Raw genomic sequence first — 18,445 nt, forward strand, 5'->3', positions numbered from 1 at the left:
CGATTGGAGATCTTGCACAACCTTCCAGACAAAGACGTGATGACTGTCATCCTGCCCTGTTCCAGGAGCTGCTTTAAAACCTGGAAAAGCCATAGGGTTATCACAGGCAACATTTGCATTAGCACTGTTCTCCTGAGGTACTCTTGGAGCACCTAATCTTTCTATCATGTCCCAATTCTTTTCTTCAGCTGCTTTCTTCCTAACAAATTCCCAAAACTCCTGAGTGTCCAGGTTTAGAGCAAATTTGGGAGAGAATCCCCCAAAGGAGCTCCAGTAGGAAAGCAGATCCAATCTGCTCTTCTCCCCCCAACTGGTCTGGGAGAAAATGCCTCCTTGGAGAAAGGTGGAAAAAACCTGTCTATTAAACAACAAAACCTTAACAATATCAAACAATAAAATCTCTTGCCACTCCAAAAGAAATGACAAACTGAGAAAGTCCCTCCCCGGGTTGCGGCTCAGCTCACTCTGTCTCTGATCAGTCTCTCTGGTGCTGGAAATGTTGCAGGCCAGGCCCGGCCTGGTGGGCCACAGATGCAGCTGCCCGTGCTCCCCTGGGTGTTCAGTCCGGAGCGGGTTTCAAGAGCTCCAAGGAAAAGGGAAAAAAACAAAAGTCCCCACAGTAGGGAACTTCTTTGCCTCAGCTAGCTAAAACTAACTAAAAGCAAAAGAGAGCTCTGTCCCACTGTCAGTCCATCCGCAGACAACAACAGTCCAGGGGCAGAAATGTGGAGGAGTGAGTACGGTGTCTGAAAAAAACCTGCTGCTTCTTCTCTCCCGCTGCTTCACTCTCTGGAACACTCTTAAAGGTGCAAAACTTATTATTCAACATAATATAAGGTGCAAAACTTATTATTCAACATAACATAATTGGGGATAAAAGCATCATATAGTCAACCCAGGACACTGAGGCTCTCAAGGAAGCCCAGTTACTTGACGTGGGGGCAAAGTCCATGGAGCAGTAGGGCTACAGCTATTAGAAGGTGAACTGTCAACAGTTCCCTGCCCCAACTCCGATGTTACTGCGGGAGACTCATCACTTGATTCGCTGTCGCTGTCACTGTCAGGTAATGGAGGACACGACCTTGCAGATTGTTCAGGCAGCTCAGAGGGGAGCAAGGGGGCAGATGGCTGGGCTAGAGCAGAGGGAAGCAGGGGGGCAGAAGACTGGGTTTCTCTCTCTGCTAAAGACATTTCAGCTACCTGGTGCAGTGGTGTGGTGTATACAGGCACCATCAGGAGCTGCTGCGCAGCTGTGACATAAAGAGGTTTAGGAGTCTGAGAAGGAGATACTATGGCAGTTTTCCCAGAAGCTTTGGCAGCTGTCCCAGAAGCTTTGGCATCCAGCCCAGAAGCTCTGGCAGCTTTCCTGGAAGCTTTGGTAGCCTGCCTGGTAACTTGCATGGCACCTGCACCTTCTTCAAGGATAGATTCACCAAGTTCCCCATCAGAGGCCCCCTCTGCCTCATCCCCTTCATCAGTTTCTGTTATCAACCCCGATTCTTCATCCACGTCCTGCTCTGTTTGTTCTTGCTCGGTTTTCCATTCCTTTAATGCCTCAAAAAGCAATCCCCAGGTAACAGCTAGATCAACAACAGTTTTATCTCCCACTCAGATGACTTCCCACAGTCTGTCCCCGACTTTTTCCCATGCTTTAACACTAAATGCTGTGTCGGGATCAGTGCCAAAATCCTGTGATTTAGCCCACAGCAATATACTACGAAGGGCATGGTCTGAAGTATTAATTCCCTTATTTCTTAACAAAACTTTCCATGTAGCCAAAACAGTCTCTTCTTCATTAGATAAATTATTTCCCATTATTACTAGTTGGTGGCTCACCTACTTCCAGGTGTCTTGATAGGAGAAAATCAGGTCTGGACTTCCCTGTGGCTTCCACCCGCCATTCTCAGCTGCACCAACGCCGCCTCCCCCACTACGTCCCAGTGAGTCATGGCTGCCAGTCTCTAGGAGCCCGTATGGGTCCAGATCAAGTATGTTCTTAAGGGTGTTGAATCATGTTGGGGTTACCAGATGTCACTGTCAGGCCAGTCATGACACAAGGCAGAGACCACAAGCAGTCTCAGATGGCAACTCTTTATTATCGAACATGGCTGACCTTTTATACACTTTCTAATTGTTTATACTTCTTCTACCCTAACTATTGGCCACCATAAATCAACATAACATCATTGGTAATAAGTTACAGTGACTTCAACTGACTTTCTAAAAATACTTCATCCAGCTGCAAAGTTCTCATCTTTCTTCAATTCCTCACTTCTCTTGGTCTCCTTAGTTACAGCCTTGGAGAGAATCCTTATCAACTTCTTGCTTGTTTCCTTTCTTCTCACTCCTTTAGCTAACAGGCCTGCTGTTGGCCCCTTCCACACAAAGGCATTTGCTATACCAGCCCCCACAGTAAGGTTCATTAGTAACGGTTGCCCTATGCTGAAGGCACACAGGTGGTTACATGCCTCTATCATTTACAGCAGGATGGGCTCCTCCTTAGACAAGGACTTCAGAAGTTTTTTACAATTCTCATTAGCATTTTCAGCAGCTAATTTTGAAAGCAACACCTGTCTGGCAATGTCATTCTCAATTTGTCTTTTAAGAGCTTGTTTCAAGCAGCCATTGAATTGCATATAAGGCTCCGCCAGTCCTTGCTTTATATAAGTAAATACTTTTTGGGGGGCTCACAGCATCAGGAACCTTTAAAAATGTGCTATGCACAGCTTCAGTAATACCCTCAAGGGCCTCACTAGGAATGTGGGTTTGCCTAACAGGGTCTGAGTGGCTTCCTTCTCTGGCCAGGTGGTCAGTCATGAGGGCTGCAATATTCTGGTTTGCATGTCCCACAAATTTCACAAACAAAGCTTCAAACCCCTTTTTCCACTGAGCATCTGTGGAGGCCGGTGGGCCTACAGAACAAAGGCCATTATAGGCCTTTGGACAGACAGACAGACCCCAAGTTGGAGAAATCTCCCCTGTTCAGGGCAATTGAGCAGACCCTCTTCCAGGATGCTTTGTTGTATATGCAAATGTACCCAGTTCTACTTCCCTGGTTGGACTGTTGGCCTCTCCCTCCCTTTTTCCTTATATTTATGTCCTTGAATGTTCTCCCTTCCCTGCTTATCCATTGGCCCCATATTGCCTCAGTGTCCCACCCTCTTTACCCTATTGGTTGCCACCCCTCATCTCCCCTCTTTACTGCCCTGAGCCCTCAGCCCATTGGCCCTAATGCTCTGTTCTGCCCCCCCATGTCCCCTGTATTTAAACCCAGACCTTCCACTGTTCTTTTTGTCTTTGTCCCTGAACCCCTTTGTGCATGGCTGGAATAAACCTCCTTCTCTGGCATCCATACAAAGACCCTTCCCGTTTCTTTGTCATTGGTGATTCTACAAGAGAAGTGTGTGCTGCAGTGATTGTGTGTGTGTGTGTGTGTGTGTGCCTGTGCCACCGAGCGGCTTCATTACTGGAGACACTTCTGGAAGGTCACGGCTCCGCTGCCTCTCTCTCCACCACCAACGGGCTTGCGGCTTGTGACAGCTGGCAGCCTGAACAGGGACCTGTTCGGAGCATTCCTGGAGGTGTCTTCAGTAGCTTTTTGGCTACTGAAGTTCAGCCATGTTCGGAGCAGCCAATTCCCAGAGGAGACTCCTAAGTTTTATTGGGGGAATCATACAGGCGACCAGCAACCTTCTTGAGGCGAGAAGATTGGTTGAAGCTGACAGACAACCTGGAGAGGTTTTGTTGACCCACTGTCATGTGAGTACTATATTTGGGGGTCACCCTTTTTTGTCTTTCCTTTGCCTTCTTTTCCTCTTGGATGTTGGGAGGAAGTGTGGGGATGGGAGCCAAACTGATCCACCTACACAGGGAAGTTTATACCCAAGTTAGAGGAATCCTTGTTGGAGAAAATTTTCATTTTTCAAAGGGAGATTTAAAATGTTTTATTCATTGATTGTTCAAGTATTTTCCTGATGTTATGAGGGAATTCATTCTAATGAGTTCTGGGACCATATAGGATAAAGGTTCTATGTTCTTAGAATTAAAGGGGATCTTTCAGTGGGGAAATTTTATCCTTTGGCCTTATTGCTAAGTCTGTAGAAAATGTTGGGAAACATTCGGGACCCCAGTTTAACACCCCTTCTCCCCATTCCTCCTCTCACATCCCTAAACTCTCTTCCCTGCCTCAGGGAGGATCGGGAGATGGATCCTGCCAGCAGGCGCAGGGTTGCTACCATCACCCTGACATCTCCCAGTGTCCTCTGTCCCCTCTTCAGGGCAGCACTGGCCATGCTGCCTTGGGCTCTCTCCTAACCCTCTTACCAATGCCCATGTACCCAGTTCTACCACCCCCAGTTGTTCTCCCAGATGGTGCCAGGAATGTGGCCAGCCCTGCCATCTTGTCTTCTCCCTCTCCAAGTTTTTCTGCCCTTTCTCCAAAAAATGGTGCTGACCCCACAAAGGCGATGGCCATTTTGTCACCTCCCTGTTCTGCCAAAAATGACACCTCTGACCCTCCTCCCACTTTCTCTATTCCTGTAATCACACCCTGCCCCTCCCTTCTGTGTCAGGAAGTGTGTCCATGTTGGGACTTCCCCTCTCTATTGGGAATCCCCTCCCCATTGTGCACACCAACCCTACCCCTTCCTCTCTTGACTCCTCCTGATGGTCCCTCCCATTCCCATTCCCACAACATTGGAGCCAGAAGTGGTGATGACAGCGACCAGAAGGAGCCCATATTGGCTTCCACAGCTGCCCACAAACAGGCAGATTCTGGCTGCCCCAAGAGGCTCCATGCAGTCATCAAGTGCCCTCCATCCTCCTCGGAGGATGAAAATAGGGATTCTGCAGACCTGGATTCCGGTCCTGAGTCTGAGGATCACTGGGCCAAGCTGCAGAGGGAAGCCACTGGGAGGGCTCAGAGCTCACCAAAAAGATTGTGGGCTTGCCAATTATATGTAAACACAGCAGAAGAGTGACTGCAATCAATTCCTGGGAGCCAATCCCCTATGGGGAATTGAAGGAGCTCTGCAAAGTGGCTAAGGAATATGGTTGGGGGTTGCATTTCTTAAAAAAATTTCTGGAAGCCACCTTCTCTGACCGTCTCTTGGTCGTGCATGAAAATAAAAATATCATGAATTGCCTACTCTCCCTGTGTCACAATCCATCCTTACGAACGGGTTTCGTGATTGTTCGTGGATTTGATCTCAGGGTGCAAAGAACCGACACGGCACAGGGGGGTTTGCAGTGATAATCAAAACAAATGCACCTTTATTGAATACCCAAATGCATTGGGGAGGAATTGGGGAAAAAAGGGAAAAATAAGGAAAAGAGGGAGGAAGAGAAAGGAAGGTATATAGCTACCAAACATAGAACAGCCAAGTCCTTTGATGTCCAGCCAATGGAGTTCACCAGGTCACGTCTGGGGAGATCTTGAAATCTCTCGCTAACTCAGAGGTTTTTATTATGATAACTCTATTGAAAATTGTGAGGGAGGGGGGGAAACAGATACAATAAAGAATAGATGTAACAGGTAGTCCATGTTCTCAGCAGTAAACGAGAGCCATTGTCTTCTTGGTCCAGCGGTCACAACCTGCAGGCAAACATCTCGCTTTGGTCAGCTTGCCTCCCCCACACACCTGCCCCGGGCTGGGGGTTTCAGTCCCAGTCCTTGAAAGGAGCAGAGGGGCCTTTCCACATGGGGGTTTCATGTCTCACTCCTTGATGGAGAGGCTCCTTACATCTCAGTCTGTCTGTCACGGTGGTTGTAAAACAGGTGAGGGTCTTCTGTGGGGGACCACCCAAGACTCAGGAGAAGTCCAGCCAGGCTGAGAGGTGGGACAGCTTCCAAGGCTATTGCTGCAAAAAGGCAAGATGCCCCCTTCTTCTTTCATTGGGCTCAGTGTAGCATACAGCAAACAACACCTGTGAACAATAGCTTAGCACTGTGCTCAGGTCTCGGAGCCGTTGGCACGTAACTTTCTCCAACAGGGCCAGAAACTTCAGACAAGGGTCTTTTCTTCAGTAGTCCCCAATGACGATCATGAGGCAGATGAGAGAAACTTTGGACAGAGTCTCACACCCCGGTCGAGTACATGCTGTGGGAGAGGCAGTAAAAAAGGCATCTCAAATCACTGGCGGACACATATTCAAAAGATGCCAACAAACCAAATTTAACCCTTGAATAAATGGCAGGAGAAGGTGACTTCCAGAAGCCACAAGACCAAGCAAAGGACTTACAAGAAGCTGCACTCAGTGGCATCACCACTGCTGCAAAGACATCCCTGCTCCTCACTCTCGACGACACCCTACATACACAGAGCTTCACTAACATTAAACAAGGGCAAGTGAAATGTTCATGAAATTTGTAGACAGACTTAAAGTTGCACTTGAGTGACAAATAGAAGGCCCAGAGGCCAAGAAGGAAGTGCTAAATAAAATGGCCTTGGCAAAGGCAAACAATGACTGCAAAACAATATTAAGACCCAGAACCTACAATCAACCAGATGGACGAGTCCTGCACCAAATTATCTTCCACTGAACACACCGTGGCAAGGGCAATCTCTAAGGGAGAGGGCCTTTTTAGCATCCCAAGATGCTGCAAAATGTTTTAATTGTGGGGAACTGGGCCTTTTTTTGAAGGACTGTCCAGAATACAAAATGCCTAAAGACCAGCAGCCACCAAAGAGGTGCCATTCATCACACTGTATGGATTGCAACAGACATTCTAACAACTGTTCTCAGTTTTGTTATCACCAGTAACCTCACCACCACCAGCACCATTATCAGCCAAAAAACTTCCAACAGACTGCAGGGTGGCCCTGTGTGAAGACAGCAAATGGAAAGCTGTTTCACTGTACCCTCCCCACTATTCTGGAGGTCCAATACGTGGGAAATTCCCGCGGAGCTCTTCATACTCCGAACAACAGACCAGAGTGACCAAGGCTTTCCAGCAAGTTCAGGTCAGGACATGACACCAACTGGTGAGTGCTTTGTCTATACAATTTGATGACTCTGCTTTCTATCGTATTCCCACCAGAAAATATGGACCCCTAGAGGGCCTGAGGGATGTGCTGGTAATAGGTAATGTATTCATGGACCAAATGAAATACATATTATAGTGGAAGTACAAACTGTTGGGCCAAGTGACGAAATCACAGTCACTTTCTGCTGCACAAAACCACCACACTTCCTGCACAGAGAGACTGTGATCGCCCAAGCCTTTTTATTGCCATTAAGCATAGACAATATCCCAGAGCACCCAATGGCATGCTGGGTTGAAATCATGGGCCAAGACAAGCCCCTTATAAAGTGCAGTCAGTTGAATAAAGGTAATGACATCCACCTACAAGGGATGGTGGACACAGGGGCCAATGTTACTATCATTACACAACCTCAATGGCCCCTGAACCAGGAGCTGACTCCTGTCACTGGAGTCACCTCAGTGATTGGAGGAGCTGCCATCTCCATGAGGAGCGAGCGTATTATCACAACAGAGGGACTGGAGGGCCAAACTGCCACCATCAGGCCATTTGTAGTCAGGGCACTCACCACACTGTGGGCCAGGGACCTGTTGTCCCAGTGGGGAGCTTGACTTGATATTCCACCTCTGTCCCGGGATTTCTATTTGGGGCCACTGCAGAGTGCACCACCCCACAATCACCTGGAAGACTGACACCCCACCGTGGGTGGATCAGTGGCCACTCTCAACAGAGAAATTACATACCCTCGAGCTTCTAGTGGAGGAGCAGCTCTCCAAGGGCCACATTGTACCTACCAACAGCCCTTGGAACTCCCCTGTCTTTGTTCTCAAAACACCTGGCAAGGACAGGTGGACGCTCCTCCATGACCTTTGTAAAATTAACAAGGTCATTGAGGACATGGGTCCCTTGCAGCCTTCCTTCTCCGTCCTTGCTTCCTTGTGACTCGAGACTGGTGGTCGTTGATATCAAAGACTGCTTTTTTAACATCCCCCTCCATCCTCAAGATGCTCCCATATTCACCTTTTCCATCCCCTCCCTGAACAGACAGGCACCTCTGAAGCAGTACCACCGGTGAGTCCTCCCCCAAAGTGAGAAAAACTCCCCTATATATGCCAGTGGTACATGGCCCTTGTCCTATCTCCCATCCAAAGGACTCTCCCAGATGCCATTATCCTACATTATATGGATGGCATTCTGTCTTGGTTTGAAGACAGATGTCTGCTAAGGAAGGCAGGAGCTTCCTGTGAAATGAAAAATGTAAACCCCCTCCCTCTGAATTATTATAATTTTGAAATTAAAAAGCTCTCGAGCAAAGATATGGAAATAAGAATAACAGTTATTTACGAGGAAAACTAAAAATACAAATGCCACAGTACAAACAAAAAAACCCCACTGGCAGAGTCAGAATATGACCTGACACCCTGTGGGTCACAGTGGTGGTAGCAGTCCTATTAAATGGAGGCTGCAGTGCTCCTGCAGTGACAGGTGGGGTTCTGTTGAAGCAGTGATCCTGTAGAAGGGTGGAGTTTTCTCTGAAGGTCCAGTGGTGGCGTAGATGGGCCTGGACTTCCTCTGGGAATGCAGTGGAAAAGAAAGCTGCTCCTCTGGGAATCCAGTGGGAAAAGGCTGTCTCTCTTCTTCCAAATGTCAAATTATATCCAGGTAGGAATGCTTGGCTCCTCCCTCTGGCCGGAGCATCTCACAATGGGATGATGAATTTTTCATCAGTCATGCAGTGACACTCAAGGGCCCAATAACAGAAGATATCTCCCAGAGGGGGGGATTGTTGAGGAAGAGATAAAGTAAACTGCTGTAAGAGACGGTCCAAAGTTTCCCTTATTTGCCTCACAACCATCACAAGGACAGAGAGGAAGACCCTGAGGACCCTGGCTGGAGTTCTGGCCTGGTTGGGGTGGATGCTCGCCAAGTGATTGTTTGCAGCTGTGCTTGCTGTGCCCCCACGTTACAACTGCTTCGAGCAGGGGCTGACAGGGAGCGGCTTGCTCTGTACACTTACACCTGCTTCACCATCCCTGCTCATCACAATGGCCCATGAATTTCCCCACCTCTTGGCCAGATGAACTTTCTGGGGTAACTCTGGTGATCCCCCCATAGAAGATCCCTCATCTGCCTCACAAGCGCTGTAAGGGAAGCCCCCTCCCAAGGACTGAGACTGAGACCCTTAAAATTCTAACACAGGGGCACTGGCCTGACTGAAGTGGGATGTTTGCCAAGTGTTGCCTGCAGGTGTGTTTGCTGCACCAAGACTGGTTTCTCATAGACACCAATCCTGAAAACAATGGGTCTCGCTCACCGCTGAGATTGATTTGTCCTGTTTTGGAACATGGACTGTCTTACTCATTTTCAATAGACTTATTCTCCATTGTCTTTTATCTGTTCTCCCCTTGGTGGATGACTATAAAAGACCCCTGAGTTAACCAAAGAATTTGAGATTCTCCCCCACGTGACAAGATGGATCTATTGGCTGGACCACGAGGATTTTGTCTCTCCGTTGGTAGCTATTCCCACCCCTGTCTTCTTCTCTCTCCCTCTATCCTTTATCTCCTTTCTAATCCTTCTATTGCTTCTGCTGTGGACACTCAATAAAAGGTGCATTTGTTTTGATTAAGACTGAAATCCCCTCCATGTTGTTTTTTCACTCTGAGATCAGTTAATGAACCATCACAACCCCACTTGTACGAGCGGATCGTGACATTAAATTGGCGTCATGGACAGGATTCTGACAGACAGAGGGGTTTGCAGGGTTGTGTGTAGTCTGTAACAGGGGAAGGATGTTTCTCTCCAGCAGCACCGAGCCCGATACCCTGAAAGGGGTGAGTGGTTGTCTAAAAAGGAAAGGGAGTGACTCAAATTTCCCACAAACTGCACATGCCTAGGTGAAAAGCACCCCCATACTCAATTGAGGGCTCTGTCTTCAGAATTTTACAAAAGATCTCTTAGTGCAAAAAGGGAAACTGTTTTTGTGTATGTGTGAATCTGGACTGTCTGGGAAGTGAAGGGACTATTTGAAGTAACTGAGTAGAACCTCTCAGGCACATTTAGTCTCTTCACCCACCCAGGGAAGCAAGGGAAACACAGCAGAGGCTGTGTGGTTGTGTACCTTAAGTCTACACCTCCCTGTCATGGTTTTGGTCCCTTCACAAAATGACGGAAAACCTCAGCGCAAAAGTTAAAGCTGAATTTTATGCTCTACTAGCCAAACACAATGCCAAACCTTCTCCCGGAGGAGAAGAACGGGCACAAAGTAACTGATTTAATTTGGAAAATGTTATTGATGGAGTATGTTCTTTACAACATGAAACAAAATTTAAACTGGGCAAAAATAAAACTATTCTCTGCTCAGTTGTGGGAGCTTGTCTCACAGCAGCTATAAAAACTCTCTTAAACTGAAGAAGTGAGGAAAAAGCTATAATGGACTCCCTTCAAAACCTAGTTGAAATTTGGAAAAAAAATTAAATGAAGAAAAGAATGAGATCCATCTGTTACAAGCTGCCCTTAGAGAGGAACATGTTAAGAATTCACTGAATGCTGATTCCTCAACACAGGCAGAGGAAAAGAAACTCCTCACATTAAACAGATTTATCCCCATAAGGAACTAGAGGCAGCAAAAAAACTGTGGAGAAAACTGCTGCCCTCATTTGAGACCCCTGGTTAAAACAGAATATAATTATATTAATGATGAAGATTTTGAACCACATATCACAACTAAACAAATACCATCCAGCACTACCAAATTGGCTGAGGTGAAGAAAGAATTTGGGTGCCTCCCACAAGAATCGGAGATAGAATATGTCTTCCAAGTGTCCCTCACTGGTGAAGATCAAATTAAATTAACTGAACAGGTGGCCAGTGGGTACTGGGGACATGGAGTTTTCTTAACAACAGGAGATAAGCGTGACACGTGGTCCCTGACACAATGTGTGCCTTTCTGGGCCGGGGGAATTAATCCTTTGGAAAGGGGAGACCCTTTAGCTATAGTCAGTGCCCCCGACCAGCTTTTGGAAGGCGCCCACAAAGCCACCTGCCTGCAAATGATTCATGAAAAAGGTTGATTCCTGGTTTTCAGTCACCAGTGCAATTACCTGTAAAGCCTGAAATTATGACTCCTTTAATTTGAGGGCTTCCTAAACCTACAGCAATTACTTTACAGAAAACCATAATGGCCTTGGGTCCCGTAGAGAGACTAGATAGATTCCTTGGTAACCCCACTGACCAAACTGGATCTACTGATCCTGGTTTCACTCCATACTCCATCCCCTCACAGCCCCCAGCTTCTCAATCTGATTCACCTGCCAGTCGCCATAAAGTTTGGACATGGAGCGAGGTTGCAGTAGATTTGATTAATTACAGTAGATGATATGGACCTGTAAAAACCCTGGAGGAGAAATCAGAAAAAAAAAACGGTGTTTGGTTTATCGGGGCTCCTCACGGTGAAAATTTAGGGAAGGGAAAACAGATCTCTAACCACCACCATTGGTGGTTGTTGGAAGTTAAAAGGGGGGTCCCCAGAGAGGTGATGGATGGTTTGCCCCTTGATAAATTACAGAAAATAATAACTAATTGGCACTATCAGAAACCGAATTTTTCAGTTCAACCCAGTGCACCCCTCCCTTCTCAGAATCCAGCCAGTGAGCCAAAAGAAACCCTCTCCCAGCCTCTCCCTCAGAATTTAGGATGTGAGCCAAAGCAAACACAGAACCAGAGAAACTAGGCTCTCCATCCCTTATAGGTGAGCAAAGGGCTGGAGCATGGATGTATCTGAGAATGCTCACTAAACATAAATCAGGAGATATATTGATCACAGCTATCACAGGCCTCAAACAGGCACTTGTAACCTTTCTGATTGACACTGGGGCAGAAATCTCTGCACTAACAAAAAGGATGCCCAGAAGTGTAGAATTGTTCCAAGAAAGAAATAATGTTGTGTTTTAAACATCCTAGGAACTACAGAATCTATGAATGTGGCATTAATAAAACTCACGCTCCATGGAGAGGAGTGTGGGAAAGACATTCTGTGCTGTCCTTGTGAGCTGTCAGGGCCTCCTGAAGATAAGGAGAAGCCCCATATCTCTCCTGAAGGAACACCAAGGTCGTTACCATGGAGACCAGAGGAAGGAGAGAAAGTTGGGAGATATGGACTCTGGCTGGCTCCCAGAGTGTCGTGGCTCCCTGGTCGCCTGCTGGGAACTTTGTTTCTCTTTTATGGCCAATGGGCATTGCATATGTGTTAGATGGGTGTAAATATCTGGAAGAACTATAAAAGCTACGTTGGTTTAATAAATTTCTCTCTTGCACCCTTTTGATGGAGTCGTGTATTATTGTACTGTGTCATGCTCTATAACGACAGAGGAGAATGAATTAGTTCTCGAAATGGTAATTGGGGATATTCCAAACAATTAGGGATGGATATTCTTGCTGGGAGGTGTCGTGAAACGGCGGGAGAAATGCGACACACCATATGCGATGAATAGCAAATCCCGAAGTTTATTGAAAGCTCACCCATATTTATATTGGTGTTAATGAAGCTTATACATATTGCAAAAGCTGAGCTCATTATTGGTTAAAGCACACTTAGATCAACCACACCTACTTCTATCTTCTAACAATTATTTTGCTTCTATGTTTGCATTCTTCTAACTTTTCTACCTACGATAACTACATTTTCTGGCAAGCAATTTTCTCCCCCGTCTTCCCGTTTCAGGGAAGGTCACTGTGACCTTTGTCAGTGATTGGACACTGGTTGCTCAGTTCCCAGCTTGTTTCCCCTATCCTTATCCATTGGTATCACATCGAAATGTCTTTCTCAGCTAACCAATTATCCAAAAAGCTCTCTACAGGGAGGCAGTGGGAAGATTCTGAGGGATTCCTGTGGTCATTTGGCGTGCCACGTCTTAACATTAGACTGCTCCAAGCCGCATCCTCCTCACTGTCTAGCAAAATTACTCATGTAAAACAATACCCTCTACATTCTGGTGCCAAAGAGGGCATCAACTGGTTATACAGGACTTGTGAGACCAAGGAGTAATAGTCAATACCCATTCTCTTTTCAACTTGCCAGTGTGGCCAGTTTGGAAACCCAATGAGAAGTGGAGGCTGACAGTAGACTTAATGCCAACACAGACCCTCTTACAGCAGCGGTCCCAAATTTGGCTGAATTAATGACATCAATTCAAGAAAAAGTTCACTCAGTCATGGGACCTATAGATGTCAAAGACATGTTTTTTATGATACCTACACAGCCAGAAGATATGGACCGTTTTTCCTTCACATGGAAAGGACAGCAATACACTTTCACTAGGCTTCCCCAAGGCTACAAACACTCCCCCACTTTGGCCCACCCTACTTTAGCCCAGGAATTAGAAAAAATACCCAAACCTGACAACGTAGCTGTTTATCAATACATGATGATATCCTTGTGGGAGGAGGTTAAATAGAAGCAGTGGGAGATACCCAACAAAAAATAATCTCCCATTTAGAAAGTCTTGCTTTGCAAATTCCCCCAGAGAAAATTCAAAAGCCTTCTCAGGAAGTGAAGTTTTTGGGAATTTGCTGGAAAGGAGGTATGACATGTATTCCACCTGATATCCTAACCTCTTTAGATCAGATCAAAATGCCTGAATCCAGGAAAGATCTCCTGCAAGCTCTAGGATTATTAGTGCTCTGGAGAAAACACATTCCAGATCTTTCAATAATTGCTAGGCCCCTTCATGACTTGCTGAGCAAACGGGGTGAAATGGGATTGGACTCCTTCTCAGGAGGAAGCATTGCAATTACTGATTTTTGAAGCAACAGCTCACCAAGCACTGGACCCTGTCCATCCCACAGATCCCTTTCAGCTGGAATGGGGATTTGGCTCCTCAGGGCTGTCAGTACACATTTGGCAGCAGGGTCCTGAGGGTCCAAGAAGGCCTATTGGTTTCTATTCCTGTGGTTTCAAAGATACTGAGAAAAGATACACTACCTGGGAAAAAGGATTGTTTGTGGTTAGCTTAGCTCTCATAGAAGTGGGAAAAATTGCACAACAACAACCAGTTGTCTTGAGAGGCCCTTTCAAAGTTATTAAGACAGTCACTACTGGGACCCCCCACCCCACCCCCACCGACAGGGTGGCCCAAAGGGCCTCAGTTGCAAACTGGTATGCTCAGATTGAACATTACTGTAACATTTTCTCAATAACAGAAGGAGCTGTAAAAAATTTAGCGCTACAAGAAACTGAGAATTTGGGCAGCAGCCATGACAAACCTGCCTCTGTAATTAAAGTAGCCCCTCCTTTCTCCACCAAACGATCAGCAAATTCTTGGTTCCCTGATGCCTCTGCTAAACAGGAGGGGAAGGTGTGGAGATACAGGGCAGCAGCCCTCCACATTTCCTCTGGTGAACGAATCATTACCGAGGGAGAAGGCAGTGCCCAGGTTGGGGAGCTGAGAGCTGTTTGGAGTGCTTTCCAACATGAGGTACAGAATACCTCTCCTGTCTGCATCTACACGGACTCCTATGCTGTGTATAAAGGATGTACTGAGTGGCTTCCTTTTTGGCAGCAAAATGATTGGGAAGGTAACAGAATTCCAGTATGGCAAAAGGAAAAGTGGCAAGAAATTTTAAACATCACAAGCCAAGGGAACTTTGTTGGGGTGGGCAGCCTTTCATCAGACAGATGGAAATCCAGCAGGAGAGTGGAACAATAAAGCTGATGATTTAGCAAGACTAAGTCCCCTGAAAAGGAACAAATTACAGAGGACTGGGATCAACTATTAGAATGGCCACATGTAAAAAGACAGCACACAGGTGTGAAAGATTTGTACAAGGAAGCTCTGGCCCAGCATTGGCCTGTCACCAAGGAAAGGTGTAAAACATGCGTATCAACCTGTGAGCAATCGCAGACTGGAGACTGGAGAGACATCCTTTGGAAGATGACCCTCTGCATTTCAGAAAGGGTAAAGGCTTATGGGACGCGTGGCAGGTAGACTATATTGGACCCTTTAAGAAGTCAGGAGTTAAACACTTTGTGCTAGTAGGAGTAGAAATTGTATCTGGGATGGTCCAGGCCAATGCTTTTAAAAGAGCTACAGGAGATAATACTGTAAAAGCATTGCAGGGATGGTTTGGAATTTTCCCAAAACCACAGGAAATTCAATCTGATAATGGGTCCCACTTCACTGCTAGAATTTTACAGGATTTGGCAAAAAATGAAGGAATTAAATGGACTTTTCACACCCCTTACTACCCTCAAGCTAACGGGATCGTGGAAAGGACCAATGGTCTTTTGGAATGACTTTTGAAACCAGAGGAGGGAAATTGGGATGTTCAGTTATGGGAAGCTGTGAAAAGTGTGAATGACAGATGGGGGGGTAAATGGGTGTCCCAAAATCACTGTTTTTTGCCCCATAGCTCCAAGCATAATTGCCTCTCTAGGGAGACCAGATGATTTCAAGATTCCAGCATATTACCCTGGACAACCTGTTCTGGTGGACCTCCCTACTGTAGGGGAACTACCACTAGTGCTAAAAACCCCTCTGAATAAACATGCATGGGTAGCCTCTGATGCTCTAGGGAGAGAGCATCGGATAAATACACACTGGATAATTCCATCATTCTAACTTTTTCTGTCCCTTAGTGGCAGGATTCTGTTGTGTTTACTTTTACAGAAGAACCCTGAGGGACATGAGGATCATCTGAACCATGATAACACTGGTGATACTTTTCTGCATCCTACCACAATTCCATGGACAGAATCCTGCTGAGTGGTCGTGGTCTGAAGCTACCATCCATCACACTAATGTTCTAGGATCATATCCCAAGGGTCGCCACCTGAACCTAGAGCCTATAGTGCTGCATGACTCTGAGATATATCGCCCAAGTGAGTGGGGATGGGATCAGAAGGACTGGACCAGAGCCCTAACTGGAACAATTGGTGAGTCGATTGTGGTAGCGTGCAGAAAAGTGGAAGGATCTCTCTATGAGAAAGCCACCTCCATTGCAGGTGCTGGAAATTTTTTAGAACCAGATGGAAAAAACTATTTGCACATCCCTACAACAGAACTGTGTCCTATGACAAAGTGGGAGTATACCAAACAAATTCCCCTCACTCTGTGCTGCCGGCAGGAGTACGTTGGTAACTACACTTTAGGCCCCAGAACCAACAATGCAATTACAAAGGATTGTAGAAATTAATCAGCTGATTGCTGGCATAATTTTACTTTAGCCAAACCAACTTAATGTGACACGCCGTTGGCAAAATAACTTGACAAATCCATAAAGTTTAAAAGGCCTGGTTTACAAATTTAAGATAAACACTATAACAAAGTCCACATTGAGTACAGTAGTCACACCCCAGTGGGTAGAAAGGACTGAGAGCACCCTTAGTCAACTTGATACTGAATGGCCTTGGTCCCAGGCTTTTGTTCATTTTTCCAGATCCATGGGAAACGTGAGGGATTTAAATCTATCAACTGTCATTATGCATGAAAATCAGATATACACTAGGCAGGAATGGGAAAACCAAAAAACCTGGCAGCTTCAAGGGATAGTGGGGAAAAAAATTAGTATAGGATCCGAATGATTAACGGAACTACCCATAGAAACGCAACCTCAATCGGTGTTTTGACAGATCAAACAAATAAGCATGAAAAGGTTTGTACGCACCCAAGCTTACAGGATTGTTGGCACAATTTTACATTGGCACAAACCATAGAAGTGGTTTGTCTTTGGTCCAAAAAATGTAGGCCTGTAGGGCCTACATTTTAAGTTTATAGTAAATGCTATAGCCCAACTGGTTACAATTTACACCACCACCACTCCAGCCCAACCACCGCTTATGCTTAGCCCAAGAATTTTTGAAAATGGACCAGATATAATTAGGAAAACAGGACAACAATAAATACTCTTCAATCCAGCATGGTTCTCTTAAACAAGTCAAATTGCTGATGCAAAGTAATGTCTCAGAAATTCAGCCGGCCTGTTCACCTTTTTTGCAAACTCCCTTTGAGGGTTGGATGACCTAGTTGCAAAAGCGGAACTCTTTTAAAAGACGGACGCTAAGAGACATAACCGGTGTTGTGGGAACAGGATTGGGAATTCTAAAGAGTATTGATTCAGAAGTATTAATGAATAAAATTGGCTGCGACAACTAGAGATTTGACCAAGTTACAACAACTACTGCAGTCGTCCTTATTGGCTTTAGGAACACACCAGTGGCTGCTATCAAACATTTTGACAAATTGGGAAAATTTGTAAAAAATGTAAATGTCAATGACCACAAATTGGTAAATGATGCACTCAGTGCTACACAAAACAACATTTCTTTGGCTCTCAGTTGTATCCAGGCACAATTGTGGATGCAGTCAGTTGCTGCCTCAATGATAAGAGAAGGTGAAGAAGACACTTTTCCTACTGAAATTGGGAAAATAATTAGGGACAGTGCCACTGATTTTGAAAGAGAATTCCAATCCTGGTGGAACTTAGTGAATTTAACTTACAATCCCATTACAAACATAGCCATGGCTTTTGTGTTAACCATACGTAATGCCTCAGTGCATTTGATATTTCCTATGATTGCATTAGGGCTGAATCATGATGGAGCTGTTCTCTATCCTTATGAGCATCAGGAATGGGCCCGTCAAATGGGTGAGAAATGGCAAACTGTTAATTTAGAACCTTGTCTTGTCCGAGAACAACAAGGGTTCATCTGTGAAAGCAATGCAATCATAGCTCAAGACATTTTTTCAGACACAGAGCAAAATATCTGTCATTTTGAAATTCAGCCTAATGAGGCTTCTGAAACAGTTCTTGTATATATAGGCAACAGGTCTGCATGCTTCAGAACTGCTTGTGATTTTGTATTCATAGAGAATATTGTAGTAGATACTAAAAATTATTCAAATGTTTGTGCTTGTAACTTTACCAAGATTACAGGATGTGATTTCTTTTATGAAGCTCCAGTTACTTCTCACTACCTATTGCAATCCAACTACACACTGATTCACAAACTGATGCCTACTCCTATTGGGATGAATCTCACTTTGGTAAGTCAAGTGCTGCTCCATCAAGACTTGGTAGAAATCCTCAAAAAGATAAAGAAAAACGGACAGAAGACCTGGTGACTGTTCATCATAATGTGAGACAGATACACCGTGTTATGGAGAGGGTAAAGAAAGATGCCGAGCACAGGTGGTGGGATACCCTCTTTGGGTGGTCACCTACTGCCACGAGTGCCCTGAACAGTGTGTGTCAACCCATCGTTACCCTTTTGATTCTAATTGTGCTTGGTTTTATCTTGTCATCAGTCCCATTTGTTATGAATTGGAGGATGATGAAACGGCTGACAAGATTGATGTCTATAGTCAATGCACACAACTTGGCTGATGTCCTCTACACTGTGGACATCCCCAAGTCAATTGACACAAGGCAATTATGAATTAAGCATTTGTGTTTTAGAGCAATCC

General features: G+C 45.6%; 2 pseudogenes; one reads left to right on the forward strand and one right to left on the reverse strand.

Annotated features, from left to right (window-relative positions):
- Positions 1-18,445, reverse strand: part of LOC139604941 (zinc finger protein 418-like) — a 284,346-nt pseudogene that overhangs the window by 96,493 nt on the left and 169,408 nt on the right.
- Positions 1,014-18,445, forward strand: part of LOC139604885 (uncharacterized) — a 78,251-nt pseudogene continuing 60,819 nt past the window's right edge.

The sequence above is a fragment of the Agelaius tricolor genome, unplaced genomic scaffold (assembly GCF_023055355.1).
Source record: "Agelaius tricolor isolate 1412-34295 unplaced genomic scaffold, bAgeTri1.0.p SCAF_57, whole genome shotgun sequence".
In the NCBI taxonomy this organism is placed as follows: domain Eukaryota; kingdom Metazoa; phylum Chordata; class Aves; order Passeriformes; family Icteridae; genus Agelaius; species Agelaius tricolor.